We start from the raw sequence: 17,774 nt of genomic DNA on the forward strand, positions 1-17,774 counted from the left end.
TCCATTTAGAGTCTATAAAATATCAATGCTGTAACGACTAAGAATTATGATAGTTTATATGAAGCTGTTTTGATTATTGATTAGTCATATCTTTTGGTGACTAAAGTCCACAAATTGCCACATGTGTATGTTAGAGTGATAAGCAATACTTTAAAAAATTTGTAAAAGAAACATTTAAAATTTATAAAAATAAATCCAAAAAATTATTCAAAGGATAACATTTTTGCTTCTGAACAGGTTCTGTGAAGAAAGGGGACTTCATTTGCAATATTAATTTATCACTTTTAATATGATTTTTATAATTTTTATTCAAGAAATCAAGTGATTTGTCAAAAAAGACATATTACCTATTGATGCTCAATTTTTTACTATTAAATTTGGTTTTCATTTTAGTATGTTTTAGTACATATAAATGTCTTTGCAGATAAATATTGAGAGTTAATCTCACAATAAAATGTATATTTTATATGAATAATTTTTCTGACTGGAACTATTACTGTTTATTTGTTAGCATATAGTTTAATACTTGAATTTTCAATACCATATTAAGCAATTTGATTTGGAAATTAACATGCAAATTACATTAATTGAAATTTTCTTCCCCAAACTTATATTGGATAGAAATTGAGAAATTTTACTGGAAATTTTCATTTATTAAAGATATACGGGTGTGCATGGAAGACCACATCTTTAACCCAAGCTCTCAAGAGTATGTAGTGGGCTGGTCCTGAACACGACAACAGCCCAGAACAATAGGAATTCAAAGACAGCCTGACCTATATTTCAAAACTGTGTCTCAAAAAGAGTTCCATTTCACTGACAATGCTCAATAAGGCACTCTGAATTCATTGCAATTTCTTCGTGATTGCTTTTATTTAAAAAATTGATTTATGAGCATGGATATGAAATCCAGATCATCTGTAAGAACTTTCTAGTACAAAAGAACAGGTGCTGCATGTGCTTGGCATGCACAGCATGACTGGGTCAGACCTCAGCACACCCAGTGACATGTGTGACTCAACAGCTGTCTTACCTGCTAAGAGGCATGACTGGGTCAGACCTCAGCACACCCAGTGACATGTGTTCTCACTGCTCATCGCTGTCATACCTGCTCAGACGTGGATGCAGCCACGATAACCCTCAACCACAACCCTCAGATTCACATGGCTTTTAGCGTGAACCGTTGATGCAGACTCAGGCAGAACATGCCAGCACATACACTGGTGTCACACGTTCATACAGCTTTCTCTGTGGGGCTTCTGATGCCAGTGGAGCTTATTTCAGACATTTGGGACATCTTTTATGTCTTTACGATTTAACAGTAATGTTAGTTCTGATGTCATTTAATAATATTTCCAAGAGAAAAACTTACCATGTATCTATCTGCCTGTCTGTCTGTCTACATATCTATCTATTAGCAAGGCCTTACTGTGCAGCCCTGGCTGGCCTGGGATTTGCTATGTAGATCAGACCATCCTCCCCCTCACTGAGATTCACCTGCCTGAGCCTCCCAAGTGCTGAGAGTAAAGGCAGGTCCTCCCACACCTCGCTTTCCCACGTGTTTTGATATGGGCCTTGCTCTGTTGCTCAGGCTAGCCCTAGAGTCCAGAGGTCCTTCTTGATATGGGTCTTGCTCTGTTGCTCAGGCTAGCCCTAGAGTCCAGAGGTCCTTCTTGCCAAAGTCACACAAATGGCCTGAGATGAAAAGCTGTGCCCAGCTAAACTATTTGCCATTCAAAACCTCACACATTTATGAGTTTGTTTTTTTTAATCTTACAGATATTCAAGTCATAGACCATGCAGAAAATTGGCGATGATACACAGTCTGCACAAAGAGTTAAAAATATAATTATAGCAACAGCTATTTTGAATCTATGAAATGTGCCAAAGGGGAGACTCAGGAAATTACCTGGTAGTTAGCATCAATACCAGGGAAGAAAAGGAACAAGTAATGACAGGATCGATCAAGAAGTACTTAGGCAAGAACAATTTAATGAGCAAGAAGCAGCGTGAATTTGTACAGAAAGATTGTGGAACACAAACCAATTGGAAAATACGAATCTAAGTGCAGGAGCCAAAGGAACCCAAATGCGGCAATTTTCTGCTATAACAATAATTCTGTGAAAAGTATAAATTAAGGTAATCCTATGAGAATAAAAAGAAAATGAGCTTTGGAGTGGAAAATGCGGTCCTTTGGAAAATCTTGCTGCTTAGAAGAGAGTTTCAACCCAATCAATGCTTCCACCACTGCCACGCAGCACATAATGAGTGTTAGGGTATTAGCCCACCACCCACTAACACGGTCAAAGCTGATTAATAAGCAATAGCCAAGCCAGCCAACATGGGCAGTTTGTGAAGGCTAGCTTCATCAGTAAACCAAGGCTGAAAACTAACTAACAGAGAATAAACACTGAAAATATGAAAGCTTTTAGCAATCCAAGGCCCTTAGGTGGATGTATAAAATTTTACTTTATTTCACATTTATTTTATTTGTTATTTATTTAAAGCTGGCTGTGATTTTTTTTTTTTTTTTTGAGACAAGGTTTTTCTGTGTAGCCCTGACTTTCCTGGAACTTGCTCTGTAGACCAGGCTGGCCTTGAACTCAGAGATCTATCTGCTGCTGCTGCTTATTGAGTGCTGGGATTAATGGCGTGTGCCACCACTGCTTGGCTTATTTTATTTTATTTTAGAGAATTTCACACATGAGTACTGTTTTTATATTGTTTACAGCCTACCTAGATTCTGTTCTAATTCCTCCTGTGTGTGCCTGCCACTCTCTCTCACTTCATGACATTTTCTTCTTTATTATTGTTCATACACACACACAAATCATGTGTGCCTCACAAATCATGCAACTTAAGTCAGCAGGAATAGGGTGTACTGTGGCCAACAAAGGTATTTTCAAGGTGGCCAGATGTCAAAGAAGCTTTTGCCACGTGGACGACCTCTCCGATGGATACATGACAGCAACCATGGTGAATGAACTGCTTTACAGGAGAGCAAGGGGCACGCTCCAAAACTGAGCCAAAGTAAGAAACATGACAGGAAATGCTCGGATTGTATGGTGAAGTCATAATGGAAACGTCATTAAAACTGGCACTTCCATTTTCCTTACTCAGTTACACTCAAAAGGATTTTGTAGATGTCACTCCATTTTCTGAAAATTTAAATCTAAAAGTGTGTTGATTTCTTTACCCAGGTGAAATTATGTATACTTCCATCTTAAATTTCTGCCTTATCCTTACTCGATCCCTCATTTCATTGAACATGCAAGACTTTCTTTTTTAAAGTTAATATCTAAGCAACTATCACGAGTGCAAAGGCTTTGCTTGTGTAGAGCATGCCATATTTATTCAATTATCATCAATGAAACACTATTAGATTTAAAACACACAAAACATTTTACTGGTGGGAATTTTGTAGCTTTTAAAAATTGTTTCCTCTTACCTATCAAAAGTATTTGCCGGGGCTGGAGAGGTGGCTCAGAGGTTAAGAGCATTGCTTGCTCTTCCAAAGGTCCTGAGTTCAATTCCCAGCAACCACATGGTGGGTCTCAAGCATCTGTAATGATGTCCGGTGCCCTCTTCTGGCCTGCAGGCAGACACACAAACAGAATATTGTATAATAAATAAATAAATAAATAAATAAATAAATAAATATTTAAAAAAAATAAAAAAAAAGTATTTGCCATGCTTGGGAATGTAATATGTAATATGAAGGTAGATTGGCATAAGCAGGGCTAGGGGAAAGGGATATGAGAGAAAAGTGGGGAGAGGCAATCAAAACAAAAGTACACATTGAAACTGCTGCTTTATAGGTAATTAAAATTAAATTAAAAGTTCAAGTTAAGTACCTTTTGAAATATTCGTTTATTTTATGTGTATGATTATTCCCTGCATGTATGTGTATCTCGTGCATGCCTGTTTTGCATGGAGGCTGGAACATGTCAACAGACCCCTTGCAACTGGGGTTACAGTTGTGAGCCACCACATGGGTTCTGGGAGCTGACACTGAGTCCTCTGCAAAAGTAGCAAGCACTGAGTCATCTCTCTCCACGTTGGAGACTGTGCTTCAACAAGTATACCCTCTCACCAGGGTAGGGCATGGGGATTAGAAAAATAAGTGGCCAGTATGAAGACGCGAATGAATATAATAAAACAGAAGCATAGGATAGTATTGAGAGGGAGTTCCAGTGAATACTGAAATTCACACTTTTATACCCAATACAACAAGGGGAAGAAGACAGAAGACTACTTTAACGAGTTACAAAGGACAACTTGAACAATTATATGTTTCAATATTTTGAGCCTTTAGAAAATTAATCCATGAAAAAAGCATTCTATTGTTTAGGCAGTGAACCCACCCTAGACCAAGGATCCTGAAGGCAGCCACTCCCTTAATTCAAACCTCTTCATTCAAAAGAAGGAGCAGACTTATGCTTGGATTTCCTGACCATTGGTGGGGGTCGGTGGGACAGTGGATTTGCCTGTGTGGGCCGTCTTAATGTCAAAATGACGAAGTAACCACACCCTAGGTCAGCATGCGTGGCCACACTTGTCAGAAACTCTGAACCAGCTAAAACTCTCTGACCCTCCAAGGAGGAAATAGGCTCACATTTTTTTGGGCCTTCTCATTTCCAGTCCTTAATAAATAAATCCATGAATAAATAAATAAGCAAATAAATTTAAGTAGTTACATTGCAAAGGTAGAAAGTAAAACGGATAACGCAGCTGTTTATTTACCACGTGTAACATCTGGCAGTGCACTACACAGATAGTAGCAATAGATCCAGAAAACAAATCACCAAACTCAAATGGTAAAACTCCATAAAAAAAAAAAACCCATTCATGCCCACCCAAACATTGAGAAATGCTGTTTTTGTCATTTTTATATTTGTCTCTACGTTCTTATGAAATTACTAGAATGAAGGACATGAAATCTGGCAAAGCATACTGAATAAGATAGGTTCCTGTGTTGTCCAGAGGATTCAGAGTTGGTGTGTTGGAGCTGTGGGCAATATCCATGCATAGAATAATTAGAACTGGGACTGAGAGGACAACTAAATGGCGGAGCATTTACCCAACATGTGTAAGGCACTAAGTGCAATTCCCAGCACCATCAGGAAAAATAAATAAATAAACAGATTGGGGGAGGGGAGGAAGGAAGAAATAAAGGAATACTTGAGCTAATAAAAATAGCCGATATTTATTGATCTTAATTGCAGTCAGTCACAATAAGCTATTTGTGCCTGTATTAGTGAATTCATTTGATCCTCGTTCACATTGAGACCCTCCATAGTGCAGCAAAGCCCCTTTTAAGACAGAAAGTAAAGAACTTAAAATAGTTTTGGGAAGTCTCTGAAACTGATCAAATTTACTAAGCCTCTCTTCTCAAGAGTGTATAAGTGAAGAACACACGTCACTCAGACCAGACAAGCTGTACCTTTGAGACAAGCCCAGCTTCCTGGAGTAAACACATACCAGACAAGAAGCCTGAACGTAGACCAGTCAAGCTTCCTAGAAGAAAAAAAAAAGACCAGTTGAGCTGCCTGAGAGAGGCTCAGACCCACTGGAAGGCCAGCCTGGAAACAGCACTCTACAGTCTATTGAGGTTGTGCAGTGTGCTTCCGGTTCCCAGCTTTCCTGTCACCTATTCTGGAGTGGGCTTATGATACAGCTGTCTTTGAGTCATGTTTGCACCTGTAATAACCTCACGTCACCTCTCACCTATATTCCTGAAAGTAATCCTAAGAAAATTTATTGGCTCACCAAGTTGGGGTTTGGTGGTATCTGTACTTTGGTCTATCATTGGTTAAGTATCTGGGGTAAATGGATATTGTTCATGTCTGTCTAGGAAAAGTCTGTCTTACAACCAAGTGCCAGGAAACATCTGCTGTCGGCTGGCTTAGCCAAGCTCCAATGGGGCCTCTTTAAATGAATGTCAGGTCTCTGGTCTGGTTTGTGGTCATTTCTCCAGAAAATTATGCTGTCTTTGTATTTTCAAAAACAAGCATGTTGGGCAGTGGTGGCTCATGCCAGTAATCCCAGCACTCAGGAGGCAGAGGCAGGTGGATCTCTGTGAGTTTGAGGCCAGCCTGGTCTCCAAAGTAAGTTATAGGATAGCCAGAGCTGTTGTTACACAGAGAAACTTTGTCTCAGGAAAACCAAAAACAGACATAAAGGGACAAAATAGTAACTACTGGTAGATATGAAAAGAAAATTTAAAGATAAGCATTTGATCTCAATTTTTGGGGATTGGCAAGTTTCCAAATAGCAAGGGTTAGATGGTAGGGCAGTCTAAACAGTGGGCCACGCAGGATAAAGATTGACATAGAAAGTTGGGGAAATGTGTAGAGACAGGAAAGGGTAAGAGAAAATGAAATAAATGAAGCCTGTGAGGGCTGAGAGTCAGCAAGGCTCTTTCCTAGCATTGGACCCGGCATGCTACACTGCCAACTTGCCAGACAAGAGAAGCATACTGGTGGGATGGTGGCATTGTTGCTACCTAGGTAGCCGACTGTATTCTGATTCAGTCTGAGGCTTATTCCATACAAGAAAGTTAAGGTGCAAGAATGGGGTGGTGGAAGACACTACAATGAGCCTACTGCTTTTGTTTGGCTAAACTGAGACGTGTCAAACTGCCACTTAAATATTTATGTTTATACACCTAGACTAGTGATGCTTTCAGCCTTGATCAGCAGCTAATTCAGGTACTATGGTTGGTCAACATTCTGAGAACAAGTGACTGTTAGATATTCAGCCTTAAATGAGACACCCATAAAATTCCCTTCCTGAAATAATGCAAGAGCAGGACAGAGGAGAGGAGGCCCCAAATACTGTCTTCGTGGAAAGCTGTGATTGCCTGACAGGGTCCTCACCAGACTGAGCCCGTAAACATTTAGTAATAGACAGAGGAGGGGATAGTAGGGCCTTGCCCTGCCCAGTCGAGCTAGCGGGGAACCAAAGGCTGTAAGGAAGAAGTCATTATCTTCAGTGACTTCTGGTGAGTTACTCATACTCCAGCAAATAGCTTCGTACCCATGCCACACAGTGGCCTTGGCTGCTCCCAGTGGGTCACAAAGCAAAGCAAAGCAAACAGACAAAAACAAACAAAAGAAAAAGTCCTGAAGCTACCATGTGCACTTGGTGGCAGGAGGAGGGCTATGGAAAAAGGATGACAAGCCACTGGAGGCATTAGCATGACCAGAGCACATTATATACTCATAGGAAATTAAGAAAAATAAATTTATTTTAAAAGATAACATACTCCTGTACCTCTTTTTAAAAACAGGTTTTTTAAAGTTTTTTTTTCATTTCAGCCAAGCAGAGGTAAGACAGGAGTTTGAAAATTTGGGCCATTTTTTTTAAAAGGCACTCTGAAAACCTACGTAGAAACTTCCAGATACATTTTAAGGTTTAATAATAATCTTGTGTTTCATGATAACTGTATTTTCCATTTTGCAATGTACTTGGGATGATAACTCATCTCTATGCTTTTAGCTTTACAGAAAGAGAAAGTAATTTAGGTAAAATACTGTTAAATGATTAACAGGCTTATCTATAGAGGAACAGTTAGCTCAAGGGAAAGGAAGTAGACAGGGAATAAACTTTATCCTGCTTTGGGTGCCTTATGAGCTCAAATAAGAAATAAAAACCTTTGAATGGAAGTGCTTTCTACATGCGTGTTACACAGGACTCAAATCTCCCACAGCAGAGGCCTAGGGCTTCTGATTGATGGTTTTGTCTGTGTTTAGATCCAGCGTCCTGGCTTTTATTTACATATACTTAGCTTATGAAGAAAGAAATTCTATCTTACAATTTTTATCAAAACCTTTATAAGTTTCATAATAATAATAGCAATAATAATACGGGAAGGAGCCATCATGTTAATAAGAAGGGTGTAAGGTTTATAGGTGTAAATAATTTTTTGATAAAGAGTGTTAAAGAGTGAGGAAATGCTTTTACATAGGGATGGCTTTTGTACAGAGAGCTTTGTCCCGAAGTAGAAACGCATTTGAGGATGGAAAGCCGGAAAGGACAAAACTGAAGGCTGAGAGTGCCAGACGTACTGAAAGTGGACATGGCTGTAATTAAGTTAGTTGTAATGCAGAAGTCATTAAAACTGTTAAAGTCGAAATTTAATACCCGGAGGTAAAACGGAAGCTCAAGTCTTCATTCACAAAAATCAGGTTTTCCTATATTCTCTATATTGATCGATTCTTAGCGGTGTTTACCAAAACCTGGCTTAGCAGGACAAGAATTTTATTACATCCTTTTGCCAAATGAGACCTTTAACCTCTCTCTCGAATCACTAAACTTACGTTTTCTTATTGAATAAAATATTCACTTGCTGGGCGGCCCGCGCAGTGGAAGAAGTTTTGTGAAACTATATTTACATTGGGAGCATTTCTGGTGAATTATATAGTGACTGGAGAACTTATTTTAATGACACAATTCAAATCTCCTCATACAACCAGAGCTCTCAGACAACACTAATAACCTTTCAAAATTAACCAAAAGTTTGGCTGTATTAAGATTCACCCCTTTGGGAACACCGACATCTCTTTATAAAATAAGTTCTTGGTATGTTATAAGAAGTTAAATGAAAGCCATGTGAGCACTTACATCTCATAGGGAGGCACAGATGTAAAGAGACTTTAAATATGACAATCGAAAATTCAGAGTTGGTTGCTGTCTTCCTCCATAGATGGGAAAGGAGCTCCGGGCCCACGCACTAATTCCTATTGCGTGGGCCTTCACTTGAATCAGACAGCTCAGCTGCCGCTGTTACAGCCCAGGCGACAGTGCCACTGTTGCTCCTTTGGGGCTATCATGCCGGCCATTTTGGTTCACAGGCTTTATAGCAGATAGGACCATTGATTGCTCCTCTTTCTTGGCAACTTACCTATCACCTTCTGATGCTGAGAGCGAGTCTTTGAGCCTGCAGATCAGTTCCAGCGTGATCCCTCCAACTCCTGTGTCCAAAGTGTGTGGTGTATTCAGAAAGGAGGTCTTACCCTCAAGTTCTGGAAGGCAACCCAGGGCACAGACAATAACCCATGCTGTTTTAGAAAACTCTTGTTATCTTCCGACCAACAACTCAAAAGCTTTCCTATGCTTAATGCCACAATGATGGCAAAGGTAGTGTATGGCTCCTGTGAACGTCATCACCACCCCATGTGGCATCACTCAGACCGTGTGTGTGTGTGTGTGTGTGTGTGTGCATTTTAAAAATGTAAGCTTATTGAATAATATGTTGCCCTATGGCCTTTTCAACCATTCTTAGTGTTAGCTCTTTCTCCTTCCCCTTCCTGCATATTCCCCTTCATCCTTTCTCTCTAGTATAGGTCTCCCCCTTTTCTATCACCCTCTTTGTAGTCCAGGTCTCCTGTTACCCCCTTTCTAGAGCTTCTCCTCCCCTCCTCATGTGGTTTCCTTCTGTTTCCCTGGCTTCTTAGGCTACTTCAAGTTACATATGGACTACCCCACTCAATGTAATGTTTTCTAGTTCCATCCATTTACCTATAAATTTCATGATTTCATTTCTTTTAGAGCTGAATGGTATCCCATGCTGAGCATGAACCACATTTTCATCATTATTCGTTAGCTGAAGGGCATTTGGGTTGTTTCTGTCTCCTAGCCATTGTGAGCGGAGTGGCTATGAACACAGATGAGCAAGTGTCAAGGGGGAGGACGTCAAGTCCTTTGGGCTTATGACTAAGAGTGTTGTAGCCGGGTCACATGGCAAACTGACTTTTAGCTTTTGGAGAATTTTCCACACTGATATCCATATTCGCTGCACCAGTTTACAGTCTGACCAACAGTGAACAAGGGTCCCCTTCCCTGCATCCTCCACAGTCCTTGTCGCTGTTTGCTTGGTCTTCAGCAACCTAACTGGGGACAACGGACTACTCAGAGGACTTTAATTTCACTTTTCTGATTGCTAAGGATGCTGAACATTTTATTATATATTTCTTAACCATTTTTATTGCTTCTTTAGACAATTTTCTGTTCAGATTCAGAGGGCATTTTAAAATTGGGCCTTATGTTTTCATGACTTTATTTTTTGAGTTCTTTCTATATTCTGGATATTAAGCCTCTCTCAGATGCACAGCTGGCAAAAAAAAATTCTCTCTTCTACTCTGTGGGCTTCCACTTCACTCAATCGACTGTTTCTCGTTTCTTTTGTTGTGTAGAAGACTTTTAGTTTTATGAAGTCTCATTTGTCAATCGCTGGCCTTAATTTCTGAGCAAATGGAGCCCTATACAGGAAGCCCCGACCTACATGCATCTTGTAGAACACTGCTTGTGTTTTCTTCAGCGGCTCTACTGTTTCAGGTTTCACACTAAAAGGACCACCTACATTTCTTTAAACTGAGTTTTTGTGTTTACAAAGATTCAACTACGTATTTTCACAATGTCGGAATTTATAGAACCAACAATAGATTCACAAAGTATACTGACTTTGTAAGTATCAGCATTCCCAAGTAGTCTCTTAATAACCTGACAAGGCAAATACAAGAGCACAGATTCTTTTATTCTAATCTTACCTATGAATATTAACTTTCAGATTGTGCATTACAATACACACAACATATATGCATAAATGTAGTTTACAGTTTGGCTACATAGGATTCATAGGATTGAAGAAACCCAAGGGGAGCTCAAGGAATTGCAAAGATGCCTGAGAGACAGACAGGTCTCCTCTTCATGCGCTTCCGGTGAGGGAGCTGCACCCGTCCCCAGCCTTGTGAGTCCAGTATGTTGTCATGTCTGTTTTCCCTGGTTTGATCTTAACATCAGCGTGTGGTTGTAGCTCCCATTTACTTTGATGGCTTTTTAAAAGAAAAATAGTGGGCCCCTTTTTGCTTTGAGGAATAAGTTGTTAATCTATCTGTGCCTTGTGGTTGGTGCCAGACAGACGGTGTTTACTTGCCCATCAAGGTGTGAACTCTTACTTCTGATTTTTTTTTTTCTCAAAATGGAGCTGATGCTGCTTGTAAAACAGAACCTGCTGCAGTCTGAAAAGCCATTGTTTTGCAGTGTGGAGTAACTCAAAGCAGAGCACATCCTGATCTCAATATCTTTATTTTTCGCTGGATTTGAACTGCAAGCACTTCATTGAGGAATTGCATTTCCATTCACAGAAGTCGTTAGTCTGATGTCTTCTTGCAATGTGTTGCCTAGGTTTGGTATGGGAGTCATTCTGGCCTCACAATGCACTGGGGAAAGTATTTTCTTTTTTGAAAAGAATTGAGTTCATTTTTGTTCTCAAATATTTTGAGCTATTCCCTTTTTCTGGCAGTCTGTTTTTATTTTTAAATAAGCACAGCTCGAGCCACGTGTAAACTGGGAGGAACTGCTAATCGGCTTTCATTTTACAACTCTGAAATTAATCCATACCATCTGTGATCTATGACAAGGGCGCCAAATTTTTAGTTAGCCGCAGCAAAGACAAGGGAGTTCCCTAATTTATCCTTAAGTTTCTCAACCTTCCCCCTCTCACCCTCTTCTAAGTGGAGCATTTATCTCGGAGTCAGTTCATGTGGCCTTACCCCAACTTCCCTCTATCTTCAACACAGGACCAGCTGAGAGTGGATCTGGGAAGTGACAGTTAGGGAGTGACTCCTAGCTTAAAAGAAGCCATCAGAATCCCTAGAGGGAGAGGGTTGGATGGAGGGTCTGGGGCGGGGCGGGGCGGGGGAGGAGTGCAAAACAGAGCCTAGGGGTTGGAACCTGTGGAGCAGCAACGCCCCCTAGGCTATAAATATTGAGGTGCTCCGCTGCTGATCGTCAGGCAGCTGCGAGGGACTGGGTGATGCTGTGTGGCCGGAGAGGACACACGGCGTGAGTCCTGCTCCACGGGTGGCTCGGGTGACCGAGGCCGGTACCAGCGCAGCGGCTTTCCCAGCTCTGGTGCTCTCCCGGGTGCGGTGAGTCCTAGCCAAGGCGTCCCGCCAGCGTGGTGATCAGGGGCGGGAGGGGCCGGTTCCTTGTCACCGCGTACGAACCGGGAGTACTGGGCGAGGAGGACCCGGAGGATCCTGGAGAGCAAGCACTTTTCCTGCCAGTGGGCAGACTGGAGCTAGCCGCCCTTCTCCAGATGAGGTGGGAGGAAACTGCGCTCATTTGCAGCAGCGTGCTCCAAAGACTCATAATATTTTGACCAAACTCTTTCGAGTACAGGCTAAACAGCTACAGAAATAGGAGGCAAGCAAACCAGCTTTCCTCCGTGCTTTGAAATAACTGTTGTGTTTTAACTGTGACGTTGGCTTGTGTGACTGCGAAGCCCGTCATTAGAAGTTGGCTACTTTGAGTTTAAGTTAAGAGTGTCCCCCTTTGTTTGCCAGTGACCCCCTAGCAGCGGGTCATTGTCATCAGACACAGTCCGGTAGGTGGGCCAAACTCCATCACTGCTGATTTCTCAGCTTGGGGCGGGGAGAAGCAGGTTGCTGCACCTTAGCAGGCCCACTTGGCCTGTAGTCCCTGCCGGATTCCAGTGGTTCAGTACTGAACCTAGAGCATGGCCCTCCACTCCTCTGCCCCGTTCCCAGTTCCTTTAGCCCAGGGCCTCTGCAACCCCAAACTGTGGTGGTCTCCAGAAAATTCAAGCCGTCCTGTCTGTCCTCTCCTTCTCTTTGGTCAAGTATAGAGTAATTGGCTGCCGGTGTCCCCTTGTTTTCTAATGTCCTCACTAAGCATAAAAACCCACTACCGATTCCTAGGAGACTTTTTTCGCAGGAAAGTTTGGGCACTGTGTGCCCTGAGGTCACGTTTGGAAGCTGACTGCATTAATTTCCTGTGTCATTCCAGGAAGAGAGGCTGCATCAAGTATCCTTAGCTCCTTCTAGTCTCTTCAGTCAGTAATTGTCTTCTTCAGGGTACTTCACTCCCAAAGTGATTTTTTTTCTGACAGTTACTACCCCCGAACTCCATGTTCAGGGGGGCCCCCGTATTTATTGCCCTTAGCAAAAGCATTAACCCTCCTTAAGATATTCTATTAAAAAAGTCCCAAAAGGAACCCAAGAGGCTTATTTTAGCCGTTCATCTCCTTAGTTTAACCACAAACAAACAAACACTACCTATTTTGTTTGCCTTTTAATGGCCCTACTTGGACAATCACTTTACTGGTGACCTAGAATAATTTTCTTGCTAATGCCCTTCTTGTCCTCCCACCAAATTAGCTGCATGGTATTAAGAGTGTTTTTATTTGTTTAACAAGTCTGAGTCTCAGGTCACTGCCCAGAAGGTCTCCTCCAGTTACTAAAAACCCTCGATTCTCTCTGCTTCTTGGTGATTGCTGACAAAATAAAAGTCTAGAATGTCTATCCTGTTAGCCCAGGTTTAGAGTCTTCAAAACTGTCTGTCTTTCCTTTTGTCTCCTCATGACAAACACTAAGTTTCCTAATAGCTCCTAGGTCCATCCCCAAATCATAGGTGACAATTCCTGTAATGTATAATAGATAATGCTGGGGTTTAGGGAGTGGCCTCAAGTTGCAAGATCTTAAGATTTACTAGATTTTCAGATTTCTCCTCTTCCTGGATTTCTTGGGTTTTGTTTGTTCATGTTATTTTGTTGTTGATATTGGTTTAGTTTCCCCCTTATAAGGCCTTGGCTTCTAGTTCTGCTCTCCTTTGGTGTTAGTTGAGCCGATCTCAGTGCCCACCACCTCAGGAGAGAGTGGGTTTCCTCCCAGGGGAAGACCTGTTATTCTGAGGCTTACAAAATGTCCGACCATCACAGTGTCTGAGGCAGGCGTACTGAGCGCCAGTGGGTCTTCTGTCTTACTTGGGTCAGTGTGAGGACACACCTATGAACCATTCCTCTTCCTCTCCTGTCTAGTTTGGAGGAAGAACGTTCCCTGATACTTTAGAGCTTATTTTTGCTGCCTTTGGCTGCTGCAACTTATGACTGTGGATACTGTGTTACTAATTAACGGTGGCAACTAATTTTGCTTATTCAGAGGAACCAAAAGTTTAATCTTATTCTCACTCCAAACCCCAGTGAAGTACTTAGCTGGGAAGGACTTTGGAGTACAGTTTGAACGATGGCCACCAGCCTCTCTCGTGATACCCTTCCCAGGCAGATAGCTGAGAGCTGGGATATTTTGCTTTCAAATCTGTTATAGGGACAGAGATGGAGTTCCTGTTCCATTTGTATGCTTTTACTGCCCAGAACAGACTCCTGTCCCTTAGCCTTTTGTTTATCACTGTGCCTGGTCCTTCCTTTCCCTGAATATTAGGTTCTAGCAATCAGCTTTTTAATGACTTTACGGCTTCAGTTACTTTTAACCAGTCTTACTCAGTAGCAGAAGGTAATGCGCAAATGACTTGGTGAGCGACTACTATTAACCTATTAAAAGCTCTAAAATATAGTGTTTGCTTTTCAGAAAAGAAATGTAAAGAGGTATATATTTTCCAGAAGTTTCGCGAGAGTTATTACTTTAACACCAGATGGGAATACAAAAGAATATATATATTTAGGATATTCATAGAAATGACAACTCAATATTGCTGTTTTGTACAGCTGTATTACCAGGAAATATTTGCTGATCTTTAATTCTTTTTATAGCAGATATTCAGAAAAGTTCCTTTGCATCTGAAAACTAAAATTGTGATTCAAATTTCTTTTATAGAAAAGAGTTTGTTGTATGGTTTGAATGTTGTGTGATTGCTTTGTTCTACTTCACTCTTACAGGTCCGTTTAGAAGCGCTTGCTTTAGCTTTTGTTTCTGCGCTTCCTCTAAAGGTCTTAAGTGGAGACAAGCGTCTAGAATCTGCTAGTTATGGTTACAACTCCCATACCCAAGAGTCTTTTCAAGAGTTTCATGTTTAATTACATTTACAGCATTGAAAAATTTGGGAAACAGGTCAACAGGGAGTCCACACTGTTTCTAGTGGCAGCCTTCTGGATGAGTTATGAACTTTAAGTCATATGACTAACGATCCTTATGTTTAGAGCAACTGGTTTCTTACTCACTTTGTTTACACAGAAGACACCTTGATCTTCACCGAGAGATAAAAGTCTTGGCTCAGGCCAATGACTTTAACTCTGTCTTAACTTCAGAGCAAGAATATTGGAAACACATGCATGTTGCTACGTACTTGCCTATAAAGAGACACTCTGCTTGCTAATTCACTCTCTGAGCTGCTTAGATATTTGCTCATTTTATACGAATCAAAGATCATACACTGCTTTGGAAAATGAAGGATTATCTGTGAAATCTGAATCAGCAGTAGTAGGCTCTTGCAAAGGCAGCTGTATGGAGCAGGGTGACATTCAGCCTTTGAGGACACGTGAAAGCGTGAAAACGGTCTTTGCCCTGCAGCGTTAGTTGCATGGATGTTGAGAAAGAGAAGACATTTAAAAGCCACTCCTCCTGTCCTGGTGTTCAGATGAGATGGGTGTCTGGCGTGGCTGCACTATTCAGTTCCTGCACTTCTCCAACAAAGACAGCTCCTTCCGTTCCTCCCTAAGACTCACTTAATATTATGAATCGTGTGTGTGCACCCTCATAGCCCCTTATTAAGTGATTCCTTGTGTCTGGGGGAAAGTGTGACAGCAGAGCTACCTTTCCAACCCATCTAGTAGTCCATCCTGCCATCCACAATAAAAAGGCTTAACATTGGTCTCGTCTGGAATAGACACTAATATCGTTTTCAATCTAAAGGACTACTGGCAAGGGAAGAGTGAAAAGGATGGAAAAAAAAACAGAATCAAAGATGATGAAAGGCAGGCTTCAAATCAGTGGTTTTGAATGTGTTGAGGCCAGTCAAGCCCTGTCCCCCTGTTCAGATTCACCACATTTCAAACCCGAAACAAGCATCCAGTCACCCCCGGTGCCATCCAGTTTCCCCAGGTGCCGTCCAGTCACCCTGGGTGCCATCCAGTCTCCCCGGGTGCCGTCCAGTCTCCCCGGGTGCCGTATAGTCTCCCCGGGTGCCGTCCAGTCTCCCCAGGTGCCGTAGTCCATTGAGCAGTTTCTTAAACATCTGAGAATTTATGAAAATGTAAAATCTCACACTCCTTGAATAAGAATCTGCATTCTCAAAAGACTTCTGGGTGGTTCAAGCACATTAAAGACAGAAAAGCCTTGGTATTTATGCCTTTTTTAAAATGATTATCTTGGGTGTTATTTTCTTGGCCTTTGTAGAAGATAATGTTTTAAAACTGGGTGGTGGTGGCACATGCCTTTAGTCCCAGCATTCAGGAAGAGAGGCAGGGGATTTCTGGGTTCCAGGTCAGCCTGGTCTGCAGAACAAGTTCCAGAAGAGCCAACACGACACAGAAAAACCCCTTTTCTCCAACAGAAAATAAGTTTTTAATAAAGCTAAAATTTATTCATCATATAACACATGATGTATAGTGTTCATTCTGTAAATGTCCTTCATTTAACCTTCAGAAAACTCTATATTTAGTCTCTATGTATCTTCGTGTTATCTGCCAGAATACTAAGAAATAATGGGAGACAGATAAAAAATACACAAATGTGGTAACATTTTAGATTTACTTAAATCTTAAAAGCCATGTACTTTGTCACATTGTCGCACACTGGGAAACTTTCTTTTTGATGAAAGCTAATAGCGTAAGAATTTATTTAAAGTTGTAATTTGAAATCAAGACCCATTTGTCTCCAGGGAAAGAACACTAAGAACAAATGTTTTGTTTCTAGTATTTGACTTAAGATGCACTGAGAAGAAATCTAGAAATTTCCGCTATCGATTAAGAACTGAAAGTGTGGCAGTCTGTCACCCAATGTGCATGTGATGGAAGGAACCTGGGTAACACTTAAACTGCGATCAAGCTTTCTAAAAACGGAACTGGGTACAGTACAGTCTGGAGTCATAACTGCTTGGAAAACTGAGACAGGAGGTCCCCTTGAATCAGGAGTTCAAGAACAGTCTGGAAAATATACAAAGATGGTCCTTAAAAAGTGTAAAAAAAAAGGGTAGTAGGTCTTTTTAAAATAAACTTTTGGGGGACTGGGAGTGTAACTTGGGTTTCTTCCCCAGGACCGTGTGAGCTGAGCATGGTGGTTCATGCCAGCTTAGATCACATATTACCTTCAGCTTTTAGTATAGGCTCTTATTTACCTACTGTATGGTTTAAAAACTCTGTAGTAGAGTCTGGCTGTAAAGTGGTCAGGCTCCACGTAAGTGGCAAATCCTTTGGAGTCAGCGACTCTCCAAATGCTTTAGTTCCTGTAGGGTTCCTCCCTATGTAAGCAGACTTCTGACAGTTGTTAGATAGACCCAGCCAAATGCTTCTTGTTTTGCCAGAAGATCATTGAAGTTGGCTAAAAGACTGAGCCGAGCCTAGGTTCCCTGGGATCGTGTCTAAGAATCATGGCCTGCCACCAGGACAGTTGGCATAGTTTTCTCAGTGATGAATTTTACCCGCTGCTTGGATCTAGGATGTTAGCATCCAGGCAGATTTACCAGTACAGAATTTAACATTTATGGGAAAGACTGGGGGCAAAGCTCAACTCAGAGACAGCAGCATGCCATGCAGTGAGCATGGGAGAGCTAGGGTAGCACATAGGGGATGTGAATGCAGCAGGCAGAGTTCCTCAGTGCTAACAAGCGAGGCAGTATCAATGGCCATCCTCACCGGCTTTGCCAGGCCCAGCCTGTAAGTGCAGACAACTTCTATTAGTTTCCTTCTTCTTCCAAACAGAATAAAACATTCTGTAGCACTTCCTCCAACAAATGCCATATGCTTACAATTTTATCATCAGAATTTCCTCTACTCTTTGACCCACATTTTTCTTGGT

General features: G+C 41.4%; 1 protein-coding gene across 1 annotated transcript in view; it reads left to right on the forward strand.

Moving 5' to 3' along the window:
- Positions 1-11,775: 11,775 nt before the first annotated feature.
- LOC119817416 (type-1A angiotensin II receptor) overlaps positions 11,776-17,774 on the forward strand; it is a 54,039-nt gene continuing 48,040 nt past the window's right edge. Inside the window, exon 1 of the mRNA XM_038334634.2 lies at positions 11,776-11,933. The gene's annotated coding sequence lies outside the window, so the exon portion shown is untranslated. The remainder of the gene's footprint in view (positions 11,934-17,774) is intronic.

The sequence above is a fragment of the Arvicola amphibius genome, chromosome 6 (genome assembly GCF_903992535.2).
Source record: "Arvicola amphibius chromosome 6, mArvAmp1.2, whole genome shotgun sequence".
NCBI classification, from domain to species: Eukaryota; Metazoa; Chordata; class Mammalia; order Rodentia; family Cricetidae; genus Arvicola; species Arvicola amphibius.